Below are 14,599 nucleotides of genomic sequence, written 5' to 3'. Positions count from 1 at the left end.
AAGAAAACAGTACATGTTCACACTATTTATCATTGTTTAGTTTTCACAACTCTTCTAGTTTGCATTATTTTCTCCCTTTATATTGCTTTCTTTAGAGTTTTAAGTTGTATTTCCTTATCTGGAGAAAAATTGTGATGGTAATGACAGCACAGAGTCAAGGAATACAACTTCACAAGCCCACAATGCAAAATTACATTGTGTCTATACCCATAATTTCCACAAATGGTGTGTGTTTGTGGGAGGGGGGAGAGAGAGAGAGAAAGAGAGAGAAATGCATTCACATTTTTCTCTCATTAGATTTCCAGCAATAGTGAGATAGTGGATACATTTTTTTTTTCTCAATCAACAGGTCTTTTATTGCATCATTAAAATGTGACAAATAGGTCTTAGAAATCATCTGGTATCTTGTTTCTGCAGCTGGACAACTCTTAGATCTTCTTATTCATCAACCTGCTGAACTGTTCCTTTCTCACAGACATAGATACCAATGGATACATTTCTTATGAAAATGTTCACAACAGAGGATGAACATTGAAAAACCAAGCAATATAGATAATTATACATTAGCATTTTAGTTAAAAAGATACCACTACAGAAGAAAAGTAGAAGTTACGGAAACAAGGTCACAATTTAATTGGTAGAAAACTGTAGCACCTACTTACCCATTTCAAAGGAGAATGAATTTCTATGTGTTTTGAATTGATTTCCCTGAGGAAAAGAGTTTCTCCGTAGTTTTAGTGGTTTAAGTTTTCACCAAAATACACTTTAACCTGATCATACTCCTGTTATTATTTGATTAGCAAGTGGTCATTTGCAACTGGCCAGAGGTTAGGAGCAGGAGGAATCTAGGTGAAACTGTTGAAGAATGACACAACATGTGTTGCGTTTAAAGGAGCCAGATAATTCATTGAACTAATGGATTACTGATTTCAATAGAGAAGATGTGTTTAAAAGGTGCTGATTTGGCCTGTAAAATACTTCAAAATGGCTTATAAAACTGAAGTAGATAGTAATAGCACTGAAATTAGGAATATGCTTTTAAACTGCTTTCAATGAGATATCGTTTATCTCAGTAAACTATACCCAAAAGGTATTAACACATTATGGTTGAGATCTCTCTTTAGAATATATCTCCGTCATAGAAATTAGGGCTCTGTATCCATAAGCAATAGTACTAGGTCAGAGAAACATAGTATATTCCTTCATTTTTTTTCCAACTGTATTTTAGATTCATGGGGTACACATGCATTTTTGTTACATGGACTTATTTTGTAGTGATGGAGATTGGGTCTCAGGTGGCCCATTTCCCAGAAAGTGAACATTGTGCCTCATAGGTAATTTCTGAACTCTAACTTCTTTCACCTTCCTTATTATTATAGACACCCCAGTTTCTATTATTTCCATTTTTGTGAATATTTAGCTACTGCATATTAGTGAGAACACGTGGTATTTGGTTTTTTGTTGTTGTTTCTGAGTTAGTTTACTTAAGATGATTATCTCCAGCTCTATCCATGTTGCTGCAAAAGCCATTCTTTCTTTCTTATGACTTAATAGTATTCCATGTTTTCTTTATCCAGTCAACTGTTGGTAAGCCCTTAGGTTAGTTCCATGATTTTGCTAATATGAATAATGTTACAATGAACATATGCGCACAGGTATCTTTTTAATATATTGGTTTATTTTCCTTTGGTTAGTACAGGCATATGGTCAGGTCAAATGGTAATTCAGTGTTTAGTTCTTTGAGAAAACTCCATACGGTTTTCCAAAGAGGTTGAAGTAGTTCACAATCCCATCAACAGTGGATGAGTGTTCCCTTTTCTTCTCAACTACCCAACATTTGTTGTTCTTTGACTTTCTAATAATGGTCATTCTGACTGGTGTGAGATAGCTCACTGTGGTTTTAATTTGCCTTTCTCGAATGATCGGTGATGTTGAGCATTTTTTCAGATTTTTTTTGGCCACTTGTGTCTTCTTTTGAGAAGTTTCTATGCATGTCCTTTGTCCACTTTTTGATGAGGTTATTTGTTGTTTTCATGTTGAGTTGTTTGAGTTCCTTATAGATTCTGAATATTAGCTCTTTGAGGCATAACTTTCAAATATTCTCTCCCATTCAATAGATTTTCTGTTCACTCTGTTGATTATTTATTTTGCTGTGCAGAAGTCTTTTAACTAAGTCCCCACTTATTTATTTTTGTTGCAATTGCTTTTGGAGTCTTCATCATAAATTCTTTGCCCAAGTCAATGTTCAAAAGAGTGTTTCCTAGGTTTTCTTCTAGGATTTTATAGTTTCAGGTCTTACATTTAAGTACTTAATCCATCTTGAATTAATTTTTCTATATGGTGAGAGAGAGGGTCCAGTTTCATTCTGTATATGACTAGTCAATTTTCCCAACACCATTTATTGAATATAGTGTCCTTTTCCCAATGTTTCATTTTGCTGGCTATGCCAAAGATCCATTGGTTGTAGGAATGTGGTTTTATTTCTGGATTCTCAATTCTGTTCCATTGATCTATTAATATCTGTCTAGCCGGGCTCGGTGGCTCAGCCTGTAATCCCGCGCCTTTGGGAGGCTGAGGCGAGTGGATTGCCTGAGCCCAAGGGTTCGAGACCCGCCTGGGCAGCAAGACCTCATCTCTACAATAAATAAATAAAAAAAAAAAAAAAAAAAAAATCAGCTGGGCGTGGTAGCGCATGCCTGTAATTCCGGCTACTTGGAAGGCTGAGGCGGAAGGATCACCGGAGCCCAGCAGGTCGAGGCTGAGGTGGCCGGGAGCGGCCACTGCACTCCAGTCTGGGTGACAGAGTGAGACTCCAACTCAAAAAAAATAAAAATAAAAAAAAAATAAAAATAAAAAAAAAAATATCTGTCTAGTCTTGTACCAGTACCATGCTTTTTAGTTACTACAGCCTATAGTATAATCTGAAGTCAGGCAGTATGATGCCTCCGCGATTGTTCTTTTTGCTTAGAACTGCTCTGGCTATTTCAATTCTTTTTGGATCCACATAAATTTTAAGATTTTTTTTCACCTGTAATCCCTGCGCTTTGGGAGGCTGAGGTGAGTGGATTGCCTGAGCCCATGGGTTCGAGACCCACCTGGGCAACTTGGCAAGACCTCATCTCTACAATAAGTCAAAAATTAGCCGGGTGTGGTAGCGTGCGCCTGTAGTTCCAGCTACTCAGAAGGCTGAGGTGGAAGGATTGCTGGAACCCAGCAGGTTGAGGCTGCGGTGGCCGGGAGCAGCCACTGCACTCCAGTCTGGGTGACAGAGTGAGACTCCAACTCAAAAAAAAAGAAGGGTTTTTTTCTGGTTTTGTGAAGAATGAAGTGGCATTTTGACCCGAATTGCATTGAATCTGTAGATTTCTTTGGAGAGTGTGGTCATTTTAACAATATTGATTCTTCCAATCCATGAACATGGGATGTCTTCAATTTGTGTCATTACAATTTCTTTCATCACTGTGTGGTAGTTCTCCTTGTAGAGATTGTTCACCTCCTTAGTTAAGTGTATTCCCACTTTGTGTGTGTGTGTGATTAGTGTGAATAGGATTGAGATCTTGATTTGGTTCTTGGCTTGAGCACTGTTGGTGAATAGGGACACTACATATTTTTCATCATTGAATTTGTATACTGAGACTTAACTGAAGTCATTTATCAGGTCTAGAAACTTCTTAGAGAAGTCTTTGGTATTTTCAAGGTATGCAATCATGTCATCTGTAATCAGGGTTAGTTTGATTCAGATGCCTTTCTATCTCTTTCTCCCCCACCCTCAACTCCCAGATGGCTCTTGCTGGAACTTCCAGTATGTATTCCTTAATTTTTTTCATATTAAATTGGATTTGGAACTGTACCTGTTTACATGTGTGACATCATCTTAGAAATGTTAGTTGAAATAAAATATGTTTAAGAGTCTATAGCATCACTGCTGTAGCCATTCAGTCTACTATGTGTCTACGTGTATAGGTTTCTATTTGCATGGAAAATAGGACCCAAATATTCAGGCTTTTTTTCATGAGTGATAGCATTCAGGCCATTTCAGTGATCCTCCCTTTATTTATATTTTTTACATTTTTTTCCTAAAATGATTGCCAGATATGGCATTTAAAGATGCTATGAAATTGTACCATTCAGATTTCTCTTCAATAAATTATTGTGCAAGGAGTACAACATACTGATAGTCTGCAGTGACAGCACTTTTGCAGCACACTATAGATACTCAAGTCTAGCTAATTTTACCCAATATGAGACTTATCTATGGGCCACCACCAAGGAGCTGCCCAGGGAACTGGCCAATACATTATCAAAGTTGCACTGCCATCTGGGCTGCTACCTTTCCTTCAATCTCTCCTTTTGCTGGTGTCACACCTGCATTGTGTCAAGGCTGTCCCTTCCTTCTACCACTTCTTATTTATCATCTGTCCCTGATGTCACTCTCAATAAATCTTACACTTCTTACTTTGCCTTGGAATCTGTTTCCTGGGGAAATTAAACTGACATCAAGGATAGACTATTAATTTTAAAAGTAGACACTAAAGCCTTGCCATCTAAAGCCTTGCCATCTTCATGTTTGTTGCAATACAGTCTCATGGAAAAAAGTGGAAGTCTTCCATACAGTGACGAATTCATGTCAAGTTACATTCACCTCACTGGAACTTATCAGTCATTTGATCTCCTATTATTATATTCTGTCAAAAGTCTTTTAAATATTATGAGTTACCCCTGAGTAACTCTGGAAGTTAAAGAGGTGTTTGTAGCAAAAATGTCTGATTGAATGTGATAATCACTTAGTATTGAACCCCAATCCTTTCTTCAGTTGCAAATCTAACCTGGATCAATTCAACTAGGCATGTCTATCTTGGACACCCATGAACATGGATGTTGGTCCTGAAAACTCAGTGCAGCTGCAATGTAGGAACTTTGCACAATGCTGTTTGTGAGGATATGACACTGAATCTGAGGCTGCCACCTGGGAAATTTTAAGCAAGTCATAGCAAAAAAGGCAACATGATGTGGAAGGAAGGCGAGAGACTGGATAGCATCATGGAGCTGCTGTACCAACCCTGAGAGTAAGGACCAGTGGATATCTCCAGCCAAGAACAAATGCCTTTATGTTTTAAGTCACTGTATTAATTACAGATTGATACACTTTACAAGATATACTTCTCATCTTTGCATGTTCGGTTTTGCTTGTTTTTGTTGTCAACAGCAATTTTTAACCTGGAACTTAAATGCTAAATGTGCTTCTTCCATCATGAACTCATGAATGTTATGCCAAATTACCTCTCCCCTCAGTTTCCTCATATCCCATCACCAAACAAAGCAGTCACTACTTTAGAATCTAAGGTTTTATGATACACAGCTTGAAAACCACTGATTTATTTAAAAAATAGAATGGGCATATTAAGACACATTGTGGATACTTCAAAATAGTGATTCATATATTAACACAAATATGAGTGGCCTCAGTAAAGTTTCACAATTGGGCAAAATTTATATATTTTTTATTGCAGTAATGTTGTTTTGGGGACATAAAAATATCGAACTATAATTGCTTCTAATTCTGTTATTTAGGAATATTTTGTGGGAGAGTATGGTATTTTTCACTCTGTAACTGTAATCAGTTAGGGTTATGTATAGTGTTAATTCTTTGTATACTGGATTATATTAATACACATTTAGATGTCTCCAATTATAGATCATTCCTCATGAGGCTCATTAATTTATAATAACTTTTTGTTACAGGTTTCTATTTTAGTTAAACACCTCATGACTTATTATCTAAACCAATATTTTTCAAATTAATTTGAACACAGGTCCACTATATAATTATTATGCATTTCCAGAGCATGTAGAAAATGTATAGAATTTAGTGAGTATCTGCATTCAATAATAATTTGTTTTCAAGTCACAAATACTTAATATTAACTACAATTACAATTGTATGTCAAAACTATGAGAAAAACCTATAAATTGATGATTACAGATTACGAATGGAATCATTTGGCTTGCATGCCAAGTGATTCTTTTTTTTTTTTTTGAGTTAGAGTCTCACTCTGTCACCCAGGCTGGAGTGCAGTGCATGCTCACAGCCACCCCAGTGTCGACTTGCTGGGCTCAGGCGATCCTTCTGCCTCAGCCTTCCCAGTAGCTGGAACTACAGGCGTGTGCTATCACGCCGGCTCATTTTTATTTATTGTAGAGACGAGGTCTCGCCAATTTGCCCGGGCTGGTCTTGAACTCCACGGGCTCAGGCAATTTACTTGCCTCAGCCTCCTAAAGTGCTGGGATTACAGAGTGAGTCACCGAAACTGGTTGCCAAGTGATTCTTATGTTCTAAATGAAATCATGACTTTTTTTATTAATATTCACCATTTCCGAACATCAAAATTTAACACACACACTCTCTCTATATATATATAGAGTATGTGTATATATATATATATATATGTATAAATGTAATTTATACACACATATGTATATGTTACTTTTCCTTTCTAAATAATGTTTAATATTATTAGATACATCATATTTCCCATAACACATTTGTAGCACTCTTGTCTCTAATTTTTATACACATCTCTCCATTATACTATAAACTCTATAAAATAAATATTTTGTTTGTGTATTTGTAAAATAGTTTTCAATGTGAATGACAGAGCCTAATCAAGAAGTAGCCCTTGGCCAATATCTGTAGCCAGATGGTTTAGACTAATATTGCAAGCATTGCTAATACTCACCATGTTTTGACTTGATTCATCAGTTAATTATGCCATCATTATTAGATAAGCCAGGCCATCCTGGAACTCATGGCAGCCGAGTTAAATATATATATAAATTAACTGTTTACATAATTTAAATAATTGCAACTATAACAAGAGCTGTTGATAAGAGGACCAACATAATCAAGAACTTCTGGAGAAATTCCTTGAAGAGGTGGCAATTGAACTGTGTTCTGAAGGAGGTATGATTTCACAGGATGAATGGGAGGAAAGGGCATTACAGGCAGGTAGAGCGGCCCATGAAACATCCCTGGGGAAGGATAGAGCAGAGTGATCATGAAGGACGAAATACAGAGCGTGGTGGCTGCAGGGTACAGTTGTAACCACCATACCACTCTGCTCTCCAAGAACCACATCACTTGAGGCAATAGCCTCAATTGCAGAGTAGTGGACAGGGATATGGTCTGAAGGAGCCGGTGGAGGATACTGAATGAAGAGCTTTGGATGTCTTGCTAAGGAGTCTCCTATTCTGAGAGTTCTACAGAGCCAGAGAGGCAGATGAGATGTGTGAAGGGGCTGTGTCAATTCTGGCAGCCAAAATAGAGGATGCTCATCTTTTAGGCTTATATACATCCTCGATGATGTACACTACTACTGTGGGACCTCTAGTTAGAGTTCTGACATGTAACGAACTTAGTAGTCAGTATTGTCTTTACCACAAGGAAAAGCTGGACTAGCAAAAAATCAATGACTTTCCTTGGACTGTCAAAAACTGAGACTGAAGGAAAAACAGTCACTAGGAATCTGGGAACACAGAAGTATCTGGGTCACAGCAAAGATCGTCTTACCAAGAGCTAAAACACTGGAAGTAAGAATTAAATGGAAGCCGGGCTCACCGGAGCACAGCAGGTCGAGGCTGCAGTGGCTGGGAGCGGCCATTGCACTCCAGTCTGGGAGACAGAGTGAGGCTCCAACTCAAAAAAAAAAAGAATTAAATGGAGCTGGGCTTGGTGGCTCAGCCTGTAATCCCCCGCCTTTGGGAGGCTGAGGTGAGTGGATTGCCTGATCCCATGGGTTCGAGACCTGCCTGGGCAACTTGGCGAGATCTCATCTCTATAATTAAAAAAAAAAAGCTGGACCTGGTAGCGCATGCCTGTAGTTCCAGCTACTTGGAAGGCTGAGGTGGAAGGATCGCTGGAGCCCAGCAGGTCGAGGCTGCAGTGGCTGGGAGCGGCCACTGCACTCCAGCCTGGGTGACAGAGTGAGACTCCAACACACACACACAAAAAGAATGAGGAGGAGGGAGAAAAGCCAACAAACTCAATGAGATCATTATTACCTAAAGATTAAAGCCAGATAAAGACATTAAAACATATTAAGAAGAGGAAAGGTACAGGTCAATATCTCTCATAATCATAGACAATAAAATCCTCAACAAAATATTAGTGAAAAGAATCCAACAATATATAAAAATAAGTTTAAAAAAATGATGAGTACCTGGGATTGTTCCATGTGTGAAAGTCTTGTTGGACATTCACAAATCAATCTTGTCATCCTCATCAACAGATCACACATCATATGCTGATACGATCGATACACAAAAAAAATTTGACAAGGTCTTATACCCATTTGTTAAACAAAAAAAAAAAACCTCTTAGTAAGCTGGAAATAAAGGGACACTTCCTCAATTTGATAAAGAACATTAAAAAATAAACAAAATACAGCCGGTCTCGGTGGCTCAGTCTGCAATCCCGCACCTTTGGGAGGCTGAGGTGAGTGTGTTGCCTGAGCCTGCGGGTTCGAGACCTGCCTGGGCAGCGAGACCTCATCTCTACAATAAATCAAAAAATCAGCCGGGTGTGGTAGCGCACGCCTGTAGTTCCAGCTACTTGGAAGGCTGAGGCGGAAGGATCGCCGGAGCCCAGCAGGTCGAGGCTGCGGTGGCTGGGAGTGGCCACTGCACTACAGTCTGGGCGACAGAGTGAGACTCCAACTCAAAAAAAAATAAAAATAAAATAAAAAAATAAACAAAATACATATAGCCAATATTACTTAATGCTGAGAATCTGGAAGCTTCCCCCTTAAGATCAGGAACAAGAAAGAGAGATATCCTCTTTCACAACCCCAGTTCAACATCATATTGAAAGTTCTAGCTGGTGCAATAATGCAAAAGGTAAAAAAAAATATTCACAGATGGCATAATTGTCTATGTAAAAAAATTCTGACCGGGTGTGGTGGCTCAAGCCTGTAATTCCAGCACTTTGGGAGGCTGAAGCGAGAGGATTGCCTGAGTCAGGGGTTTGAGACCAGCTTAAGCAACACAGCAGGAACTCAGCTCTACAATTAAAAAAAGTTAGCCAGGTGTGGTAGTGCACACCTGTAGTTCCAGCTACTTGGAAGGCTGAGGTGGAAGGATCGCCTGAGCCCAGCAGGCCTAGGTTGCAGTGGCTATGAGCATGCCACTGCACTCCAGCCTGGGGGGCAGAGTGAGACTCAAAACTCAAAAAAAAAAGAGAAAAATTCCAAGTAATTAACAGTAAAATTCTTTGAACTAATTAAAAAAATAATAAAATATAATACAAATAAAATATGAAATAATACTGTGAATTAATAAATAATAAACAAATAGCCTATATATGAGCAAGTACAAAACTATTTTTAAAGAAATTAATGATCTAAGTAAATATTCTCTATTCATAGATTGAAAACAAAATGTCAATTTTTTCCAACTTGATTTATACAGTCAAGTAATTTTTGGTCTTTAACAAAGGTACAAAATCAAGTCATTGAAAAAATGGCAGTCTTTTCAATAGATGTTACTGGTAAATTGCATGTTCATATTTTTTTAAAAAACTAGAAATAACTGAAAAACCTAGACCAATGAAAGAAAAAAAACTTAAGTTGAACTTTGTAAAATTTAAAACACTTGCTCTGAGAAAGATACTGTGAAGAAAAGGAAAAGACAAATCAAAGACTAATGGGAAAGTGTTGAAAAACACATATCTAGTCAAGAAATTTTACCCAAAATACACAAAGAACTTTAAAAATTCAAAATGAGAAAACAAAAAACTTAATTTCAAAATGGACAAAAGATCTGAAGAGACACCTCACCAAAGAAGGTATATGAATGGCAAAGAAACATATAAAAAGATACTCAATGTCATATGTCATTAAGGAAATAAATTACAGTGAAATACCGCTGCACATCCCCTTAGAATGGCTGAAATCCAAAATACTGAAATACCAAATTCTAATGTGGATGTTGAGCAACCAGAACTCTCATTCGTTGCTGGTGGTAAAATGATAGGACACATTTGTAAGACAGTTTAGCAGTATGATACAAAACTAAATATAGATTTTCCAAATGATTCAGCAATCACACCCATAGACATATACCCAAATGATTTGGAAACCTAAGTCAAGAACCTTCACAGGAATGTTGCTAGTAGCGTTATTTATAACTGACAAACTTGCAAGCCACCAAGAAGTTATTTGATTGCCTGGGACACATCCAGACAATGGAATATTACTTTTGCAATAGTGTTGGGAGCCAGCCTTGGAGGCCCACCAGATTGACAGGGTCCTGGTGACCCACAGGCTACTGGAAACTCATTGTCCATTTTCCCACTTCCCACTACGTTGTTTGACCTGTCCCTTTTGCCCATGTGATGACTCTGAGGCATGTTTAAAGGGCTTTCTCTTGCTTGGTCGTGGGTTACAAATCTTATTTTTAGGATTAGGATTTGTGACTAATACCTGGTAAAAAAGAGGTTTCTGGTTTTGTTTAGGCAAAGAATTGTTTTGAATATTTTTACTTATTATTTGTAGTTATAGTTATGGTGTTTGAATACAAGGCATAAGATTTAAGTGTAGTGAAAGTTTATATTAAGGTATATGTAGGTGATTTATAAGTTTGTTTTGAGATACATATTAAAGTTATAAAAAGTTATAGGGTTTAGATGTAGAATTTAAGTGAATAAAACAGGTTTTATCTAACAACCGAAACTACCTTGAAGCCTGAATAATATCATTAGAAGTTTCTTCTAAGCTATTTTTTCCTTAGAGATAGGATGTTCCAGATAGGAAAACAATAAAGGAATTCAAACAAGAGGAAACTACCAAGGGGCTTGAAAGACCAGAGAGTTTTCAAGAAGAAACTCCTTGTTCACGAGAAAAGAAACATCTGCCAGGCACTTCTAGAGGATCTCCAGGTGCACATTCTTCCACCAGATGAAAATATTCTACATATGAACTGCTCCAAAACCCTGGGCCAGAAACTGTTGTTCTGACCCCCAGAGACTGTATTATGAAAAAAACCTGTTTCCTTGGATAATTTGAATAAGGAAGTTAAGTTTGTAAAGGATTGAAATTGTTAAAAAAAAATTATAATATATGTTAGTTAATTTGAGATATGAGTTTTAAGTAGAGTTGTTTAATGAGAAGCTTTATAATTTTGGGACTTTATAAAGGCAGGTTCCGGGAACTGCAGGGTAACATCATTGTGTTGGGATTATGTTGTTTTGGGTGGAAATAGTCTCCGCCCTTAGAGAGAACATTGGCCAAGCACAGAGAGGAATACTTAAACTTAAGCATCGTTTTAACATCACAAAAAAATCCATGTAATTTGTTGTAAGTGATTTGTTTTGTAATGATGATTTTAACTTGCTCTGTGGCAGCAACTTGCAGAGATTATTTCTCTTGTAGAGAGAAATAAAAGCTCGCTACTACTCGCAATAAAAGGGCATCTGTATTCTCTTAACAGGTGTCCAGTCTCTCTCTCTCTTTTTCTCTTTCTCACAATCGCTGACGCCATCTCCACCTTTGGGATACCCTGGACTCTGCGGGAGCAGGACTCCAGCACAATAGTCCGAAACTAAAGGCAGTCTAGACATCCTTAAATGGGTGAATGGTTATAACAAGCTGGTCACGTCCAAACCTATGGGATGCAACTCAACAATAAAACAGAGAGAACTACAGTAAGTACCCTACATAAGAACGAGTTGTGTTCTGAGAGTGTGTTCATAAGTCAAATTTGTTCATTACGTCCAACAAAATTAACCTAGGTACCCAACTAACACAATTGACTATACAGTACTGTTCTGCAATAGGTTTAGGATATTTTTCACACAAATAATACATAGCAAACAAAAACAAAAATATACTATATACTATAAAGCACTGGACAATAAAGTACACAAAAGTACAACCACTTCTAGAGGACGCACACACATGACAATGTTTGCCAAACATGTGAACTAATTTATGTGCTTAGACAAGCAACTGCACGTTCACATCTTTGAAAGTTTGCAACAAGAAGGTTTGCATTTAGGGGACTTAATGTGCAGATGAATCTTCAGTGACGAAATTATAGAGATGCAGATCAGGTTAGTGTCTGCCAAGGTTTAGAGACAGGTGCTGTGTGGTTAGGAGATGAGAATAGTTATAAAAATGAAACACAGGAGGGTTGATGGGTGATGATTAATGCAACTGTGCAGCTTTCTGACTGTTTTTGTGGGTGCATGAAACTACAGGGTGATAAAATTATGCAGGACTAATCACACACACACACACATGCAAGTATAAGTATAACTGAGGAAATCCAAGTGAGACTGGTGGATTGTATCAATGACAATTTCTTTAATGTGCTATTGTATTATTGTTCTGTAAAGTGTTATCATTGGGAGAAAGTGAGTAAAATGTGCACATTATCTGTGTTATGTCTTATAACTTCATGTAAATTGATATTAACTTCAACAACAATTGCAATCAACGAGGAAGAATTTAAAAATGCATTAATCAAAAAAATTGGAAAGAAAAAAAACCTAAGGAGGTTCTTTGATTGGTTTTAAAAAATGAGTTTTATTTTCCACAAACAGAATAGCACCTCTGGCCTTCTTGGTTCTTTCTGTGTTGTGTCATGTTGTGTCGTGTTGTGTTGCATTACGTGTGTCTGTGGGTCTCTAGTCACGTCTTCATGGGTTTCTATTTCCTTGCTAATGATTCTCCATCTCGTTCTCTGACTCCCAGGCAGAGTACAACGAGAACACAGTCGGTGGCTCAGCCTGTAATCCCGCGCTTTGGGAGGCTGAGGTGAGTGAATTGCCTGAGCCCGCGAGTTCGAGATTCGCCTGGGCAACTTGGCGAAAAAAAAATTAGCCAGTCGTGGTAGCGCACGCCTGTAGTTCCAGCACTCCAGTCTGGGCGACAGAGTGAGACTCCAACTCAAAAAAAGTAGAACACAGAGGCTGTTACCGCAGAACTGGATTTCTATTTCCACTGCCCTGAAAATCCCAAATTGGTGCAGCTGTTACAGTGGAGAAAGAGTATCATATCACCCATCAGAGGAAGGCTGGAGAAATCTCTCAAATATGCCTCACGGAGAGCTCAGAGAATGGGGTTTTTAGAGGGAACTTGGCAGCCTCGGGAAAGGAGCTGTCGATTGGCTGATAATGTCATGAGGGTGGTTAAGACTGTCTTCCTGGTGGTTGTGTAACTAGCAGCAGCCCCCAAATTTTTGGCATCAGTGACTGGTTTCGTGGAAGAAATTTTTCCCTGGGGAGGTGGGGAAGGATGGGGGAGAACAAATGTGGGGAGAGAATGGGCTTCATCAGGCATTTCAGGGGTCCTCAAACTTTTAAAACAGGGGGCCAGTTCACTGTCCCTCAGACCGTTGGAGGGGCGGACTATAGTTTTTTTTTAAAAAAAAAAGGAATTTGTTCATAGTTTTTGCTTTGTTTTGTTTTGTTTTGTTTTCCACTGAGGCTTTTTATTTGTACATATGCATTACATCCCTAGAAAAAGAATCCCAGGATTTTCCCTCCTGTTTGTTTCCTTCTTGCTTGTTCGTGGTCCATGATGCCAGCTGAGGTTGTCAGTACAATGAAACCTAACTGGTGGGATGGAAGCAGATTATTCTGCCACTTTTCTAGATCTTTAAGTTGCACATCAAATCTGGGGCTGATCACGCCACACTTGTTTAACCTGCCTGTGAGGTTCACAACAATTTTTCCAGCTCTGTGATCATCAATGATTTCAAATTTGCCAATGTAACTATGCTTCATCATCACAGTTAGAAACAGGACAATGACTTTGGAGCTCGGCCTGATAAAAACCTGGCGTTTGCCTCTCTTTTCGGCATTGTTGATGCTCTTCAGAGCATCAGCCAGGACGTTCATGCGCACCATGGCGGCACGGAAAGATGGCGGAAAGAGTATAGTTTTTTTTAAAAAAACTATAGTCCACCCCTCCAACAGTCTGAGGGACAGTGAACTGGCCCCCTGTTTTAAAAGTTTGAGGACCTCTGCATTAGATTCTCATAAAGAACAGACAACCTGGATCCCTCGCATGTGTGGAGCTCAGTTCTACCCTGCACCCCTCACCTCCAGCTATGAGGCCAAGCTCCTGGAAGGCCACAGACCGATACTGGTACTGGTCCATGGCCTAGGGGTTGGAGACCCCTGCCTTAGAGGCTTTCCTGGTGCTCTGGGCCTACGTAGGAGTTTGGGTCCACCGGAGTACAAATACCATGAAACACCATGCTGAGATTTTGCACTAGATGCTGTGGATGAAGCAAGTCCCGTGACCATTAGGTGGACCCCATCCCCTCTGCCAGTCTCCCACCCCCAGCCATTATGGAAATAGTCCCGGAGGAAGGTGTGGGAGAAAATGGGTTCCCTGGAGATTGAAGCCACTTTTGTCTTTCAGTGACTTCTTGTCTCCTCAAGCAACTTCAGGTTCATTGTTTAAGAAACAATACAAAATTACGGACTTTGCAGCAACTTGGATGGATTTAGAGTCTATCATACTCGGTGATCTATCACAGAAACAAAGAACTGAGTACCACATGTTCTCACTCATAAATGTTCCCTGAACATTTGCCA

General features: G+C 38.7%; 1 pseudogene across 1 annotated transcript; it reads right to left on the bottom strand.

Annotated features, from left to right (window-relative positions):
- Window positions 1-13,474: 13,474 nt before the first annotated feature.
- Window positions 13,475-13,926, bottom strand: LOC103264136 (annotated as a pseudogene). Its single transcript, XR_504556.1, has one exon. The product of XR_504556.1 is annotated as a 40S ribosomal protein S15a pseudogene (transcript).
- Between the last annotated feature and the right edge of the window lie 673 nt (window positions 13,927-14,599).

The sequence above is a fragment of the Carlito syrichta genome, unplaced genomic scaffold (assembly GCF_000164805.1).
Source record: "Carlito syrichta isolate Samal-C Ts95f unplaced genomic scaffold, Tarsius_syrichta-2.0.1 Scaffold305579, whole genome shotgun sequence".
Lineage (NCBI taxonomy): Eukaryota > Metazoa > Chordata > Mammalia > Primates > Tarsiidae > Carlito > Carlito syrichta.
This window is presented reverse-complemented; position numbering and strand designations above follow the sequence as displayed.